Source organism: Arvicanthis niloticus, chromosome 19, assembly GCF_011762505.2.
Source record: "Arvicanthis niloticus isolate mArvNil1 chromosome 19, mArvNil1.pat.X, whole genome shotgun sequence".
NCBI classification, from domain to species: domain Eukaryota; kingdom Metazoa; phylum Chordata; class Mammalia; order Rodentia; family Muridae; genus Arvicanthis; species Arvicanthis niloticus.
The window spans coordinates 40,983,185-40,989,569 of NC_047676.1; positions in this window are offsets into that span (position 1 = coordinate 40,983,185).

Sequence of the window (6,385 nt, forward strand, 5' to 3'; positions counted from 1 at the left end):
AGAGGGGGAGGGGATGGAGGGAAGGAGAAAAAGAGAGGCGAGTAAGCCATCCTCATAAAGACCATTTGACTCTTGAGGTGGGAGCTGCTCTACCCTTGCCCCCCTCACACCCAGAAACCTTTCCAACTTTCTGCCTCATCCCTGGTCTGTGAAGAAAAGCTCACTTGTAGACAAGAATTCCTCCTGTGTCTGCAGCTCCCTTGAGCAACTATATTCTCACGCAAATGCACACATGGTACTTAGAAAACCATGGTTACTTGCAACCAGCCTCTGTGGTGTCTGGCATCTTTTCCAATCTTAATGTTTGCTGCAGAGCAGCAACACATCTCTTTCTGGAGTCACTCCATTTTCCCAAATTCCAGGCTATATGACTGACCTAAAAGCTCAGTTCTTGGAGAACTTCAAAAGTTGTAACTTTACAGATTATCCAGATTTTTCTTTCTTTTAAAGATGAGACCAATACTCTTTCCAAATTCCTATATCCCAAACAGAAATCAAATCTGATATATATATTAATTTGTTTTACATCTCTGTCTCTCTGTCTCTCTGTCTCTCTGTCTCTCTGTCTCTCTGTCTCTCTCTCTCTCTCTCTCTCTCTCTCTCTCTCTCTCTCTCTCTCTCTCTGTGTGTGTGTGTGTGTGTGTGTGTACACATGACAGCATACATGTGATAGTTTTTTTCCTTCTACTATGTGGGTCCTAGGGATAGAACACAGGTCATCACGCTTGGCAGCAGGTGCCTTTAATAACTGAGCACTTTCATCAACTCTGATTTTTAAATGATAGAATCGATATCATCATTGTTAATGGGGCAAGGCAGGAGCAGAGTGACCTATAGGGAGGCTGTCTCAGCTTCTAAGCAAAAAGTAGAGGTGATGTGGACCAAGAATGCAGCAGAACGTAATATCATGAGTGACTTGGTTCTAGATGCCTTTTGATGTAAAGGAATGGAACTTCCAGATAGCTTAATGTCAGATACAAAGATAAAAGAGGGTGACATGAAGACAACACTTTTGCTCTTAAAAATAAGTCACAAGGACCAGATACCACCAAATGAAATGGGGGAGGCCAGAGAAGGACCCAGTTGTCAGGAAATTTAGTGGCTTAATTTCAGAGATGTTACATTCGAAGTAGTCAGTAGACTTCTGGGTAGACATGTTAAGTAGGAATGAGGTCTACAGAGCTAGAGACGTAACTAACTTGACAGTGCTTGCCTAGCATGCACAAAGCTCAAAGTGAGTTTGCCCAGGAGCCCAGAAAAGAATAGCACAAGTATTACCCAACATCAGCAATGTGTCTTAGTTAGGGTTTTACTGCTGTGAACAGGCACCGTGACCAAGGCAACTCTTATAAAAACAACATTTAATTGGGGCTGACTTACAGGTTCAGAGTTTCAGTCCATTATCAAAAAGGCTTGAACATGGCAGCATCCAGGCAGGTGTGGTGCAGGAGGAGCTGAGAGTTCTACATCTTCATCTGAAGGATGCTAGCAGAATATTGACTTCCAGGCAGCTAGGATGAGGGTCTGAAGTCCACACCCACACTGACACACTGACTTCAACAGGGCCACACCTAATAGTGCCACTCCCTGGGCCGAGCATATACAAACCATCACAGTGTGCCTCCGTGGCCTTGACAACAGCCATTTCGTGTAATGATGGAATGAAACCCTGATTAGAGTAGGTTCAGGGGACAGCCAAAGCGGATGGACTAGAATCAGAGAAGGAAATATTATGAAGATAAAAGGCTAACATGAAGAAGACAGGTTCAAGGAAGTAAGAGAGCAGGGTACTGCACAGGTACCGAGTCACCTAGAACTAAGACAGAAATTGTAGTGGAGAAGGAAGACTAAACCAGGGTCTGAACTTTTCTAGAAATGAGAAAATTCCCCAGAAACACTCAAGGGAATTAACATATGGCTCAGCAATTTTCTCCTGAATACACACTCAAAGGAAATGCAAGCAGAGACCTGTGAAGCACTAACAGTAGCCGGAAAGTGAGAACAGCCCAACACCTTTAACAGATAAACAGTGAAGCATTACTCAACCGTTAGAATACATTCTGATACAGGCTGCAATGAGAACGGGCCTTAAAAACACTGTACCAAACAGAATGAGTGGTGTATGTTCGACTTCTTTGAAACATTTAAACATGCAAACACATAGACACAGATTAGAGGTCTTTAGATTAGAGGTCACTAGGTGCTGAGAGGAAGGGTGTCGCGACCCCCCTCGACCAGCAAGGAAAGACTCGAGCAACTGGATCCTTCTCAACACCTTTATTGAAGTGCTTCATTCATCATTTACCCGGGGACCTTGAACACCCGGAGCGAGCTGCTTATATGCTCAGCCCCAGTGGGAAGGTGAGTGTGGAGGAGCACGATTAGTCAGAATTGCAGTGTTTCATAAACATATCCCACTCAGGAGGGGTTGGCACCAAAACTAAGTTAGCCCAAGGATGACCGCATACGCAGTGCACTTGGTTACCAGTAGATCATACTGGAAGCCAGCGCCATCTTGACCAGCGAGTCGGGGCGGTGGCCTACAGAAGGGGGAATAGAAGGGCATTCATCATCTAACAGTTCTACGGTTTCTTCCAGGAAGTGTTGAAAAGATTTAGAAAGGTACTGGTGAGAATTTGAGATGTTATGCATCCAGTTGATACTATTTAAGTCTAACCACTAACGTGGTTTAAATGGCATTTTTATAATCTAGCTAGTATTTAAATGAATAATACAATATGCCTAAAATCATTAATTTACATGTGTTACATAGGTGAAGTGTATAACGTATGGCTTATATCTTAGTGCAGTGACTATGCTAAGCTAGAAATGAGTGACTGTCCCAGAGACAGAGCAGAAGCAGCAGCAAGCAAGTGGTTTAGGTGATAACATGAAAGGATATGTTGCTGTGTGTTGCTGCTGGGAAGCTGGGGAGAGCACTCTGTTACCTAGAAAACCCACCACACAGCACCTTTCTGCCTAGACCACATCTAACTGACCAAGCTCTAACCAAATGAATTTGGTGAGAACCCCATCAAAGTCTGTTCTCATGTTAAGGTTCAATCTAAGTCCACAGTTCAATGAATTACATGAACACTTTTTCCACCAGCACCTTGTGGGGAAAGCCTGTTCTCACACCGTTCTTCACTGACAAACAGAAAGGAACAGCTATGATCTAACCTCTGGCAGAAGCACAGGAGCCCATGGCCTTCCACATCCTCAGCCCAGCCCACTCTATCCTGACATGTACATCATCAGATAGATTGTCCTTGTCTACTTGGTGGGAAGACATCATCAATAACCAAACTGATTCTAACACATCTAATCTATTCCTTCCATCTCTATATTCAGACACTCTGACATAAACAAAAGTTTCCTAACCTATCATGTCTATAGCTGGGAAGTGTGCAGCCTCTCTCTTAATGTGAGTTTCTACCATCCATCCTAACACACATTCATCCTTCACTCTAGGTTAGAACTGAGTATTTCTATGAAAGTGCTGTTCTATGACCATGTCTAATCTCCCACATTGCAGCAGATTGCTTCCCCTTAAACCTAAACTATAAACAGACACTATGAGCTGTCACTGCCTCTACATTGGTGCCAGAAGAAGTCCTTCTTTACCAAATACAGACAATTTTCACCCACCTCTGGGTGAAGGTGGAGGGAAGAATGTGGGAGAGAAAGGACTTTTCTTTTATAAGGGGATGTGGCAGGTGCACACAAGAGTTTGTGTGATGCTGGGAAAGTGCCCCATCTTAGCAGCTGGTTATGATGTATCCTGCTGTCACTGGATCTCTGGGCAGACGGTGAAGATGCCTGATTACCAACAATTACCTCTCACTTTCTGGAACCATGAAAAACACCATCCAGCACTGCAAATGCTAGTCAGTGGGAGTGAAGCTTCCAGTTGGGTACCAGCTCAATTGTTTTTACATTCAATTGCATACATGATATTTTCAGCAATTGGGTCTCACCTTCAGGTTGTAGAAGGTAACCGAAGACTTTGCATTGGCCTGTGATGTTTAGGGGATCTACAGGACCCCTTTAGCCAATGATTTGACAATAGATAACCAGTTTCTATCATGGGGAGGGGGTGTCAGAGTCCATTTGGTAGCATTAGTTATCTAACTGGGGCATTTTTTAAAATTCCCTTTCAATATGCATATGCATGTATATGTGTATATTTATATTTGTTTGTTGTTTGTTGTGCTTTTTGTCTTCTTGAGTTTTCATTTTGATTTGATTTTTGTTTTAGGTTTTTTTCTTTTCTTTTGAGAGATAGAGCATCAAGTTGGGGTGTATATGGAGGCAGGAGTATTTAGAAGAAATGAGAGAAGGGAAAGAATATGATCAAAATTGTATGAAATTTTTCTCTGAATAAATGAAGACAAGAGAGCCTTCACTGCCCCCCCCTTGTCCTTTGATATCTATAGGCCTTATTTATCATAATACTCCAAGTTCCCTATAATGCTCCCAGGTCTAACCTCATCCCTCGTAGCTGCCTACACTGAGGTTCCTGAAATACTGGCTAGTTAAAGTCCCCATAACCCAGGTCCTGAGGTCTAGGGTTTCTCTCTCTATCAAGCACTGTGCCCAGCAAAAAGACAGCCAAAATGTACTAAATGAGATATTTATTGAAATCATATCTTATATCAATTCCATTGCCGAGAAACAGTATTAATTTTACTTTTGTTAATTTTACAATTAATTACTTTTGTTAAAAATTAAAAAAAAATAACACCTACTTTTCATCCCTATTACAGTGTCTGGACACAAAATATCTTCATTAAAGACTGAGTAAGTAGGTTGGTGAATGGATCAATGGTTGGATAGATATGTGTGTGGATAGACAGACAAATGAAGGTGGAGAGGGACTGGTTAACTATGAGAAAAAATAACGTTAGGAAAGCATAGATGCTTGCATTACAAATGCTAATTATGCTCCCCCCCCCCCAAAAAAAAAACCCTGTTTATACAAGAGACTACACGAAGCTTCTGGGAACCTGCCTCCAGTTGGATCTGATTGGTAAATAAAGATGTCAACAGTTAATAGCTGGGGAGAACACACAGAGGCAGGATTTTAGGATTCCCAGGCTTGGTACCAGGAGGAAGAGAGAAGAAGGAGATCCACCAGGCTTTAGGAGAGGTGGAGAAAGGAGGAGGAAAGACACCACGAAGAGTGTGCAGAAGAGAGAGGCAGAGCTGCAAGAGGAAGAGGTTGGGAAGGATGGATCAGAGGACTGCTCAGCTGTGTCAAGAGCAGCCAAGATGGAACACAGAATCAGTCGGTAGTAACTCTGGGTTATCGACAGGAGGTAGATTCTAACAGCATGGAGGTTAGGCAGTGGCCCAGCCAATGTACTGTTCAAGTCATATTAAAATATAAAGGCTATATGTGTGTTTTTCTTTCAGGAACATAAACCATTGAGGCAGGTAGCAAACCTGCGCTGAGATTTATTAAACTATAAGTAATTCAACAGAAAACTGTCCCCTCTGGGTGGCAAGGCTCTTAGACGCAGAGAACATGTCTGTGGCAGTTTGAATGAGTGTTTGGGAGTTTTAGAGCCTTGTTGAAAGTGTGTGACTCAGGGAAGGCTTTGAGATTTCAAAAGCCCATGCCATTCCTAGTAAAGTCTCTCTGCCTCATTGTGGGACCTTATAAGGATAGCTTGGTTCCTGGCCAGGCACAGACCTTGAACCCTGGACCCTAATGGGAATACGGCAGGTATTCGGCCACGCCCCCAGACTCCAGACTCCTGACACAAGGCCCTCCCCCTGAAACACCATTAACCCAAGCCTTTCAGTCACGTAGGGCAATGCAGCCCCTTCCAAAGAGGTGTCACCTAGCACAGGTAGCGGGCGTGACTACAGGCTTCAGCCTCAAGAGATTTCCATATTAATGAGATACCTAAAGGCCAGAGAGCGTAGCCAATTATGTATTTCTTTCCCAGACTCTCCTCCCTATTTAAGTCAGGTCCATCCTGACCTAAGAAAGGGAATTGCCAGATCCATCTACCATGCCAATAAAACTTATGAGAACCATGGACTCCCTAGTGTCTTTGGGGCCCCACCGTGGGGAACCATGGAGAAGGCCTCTAACTAGTGATCCATTGCTGCCACTGCCACTGCCTAATCTCCAGCCAGAGGACCTCTCTGTGTTCTGCCATGAAAGCTGCTGATTCAAGCAAGCTAGCAGAGCCAACCCTGCCAAGCAAGTAAGGAACCAAAAGTCTCTTTCCTGCGGGGTGTGATGGGGCTTCTCTCTCCCTCCTTCATTTCTCTCGGCTTCGGCCGGTAACGCGTCCACATGCCCACAGTTTCGGTCCTTCCATGGCCTCTCAGCAGTGCCTGAGAGACCAAGTGCTTGAGACCAGTCAGTCCC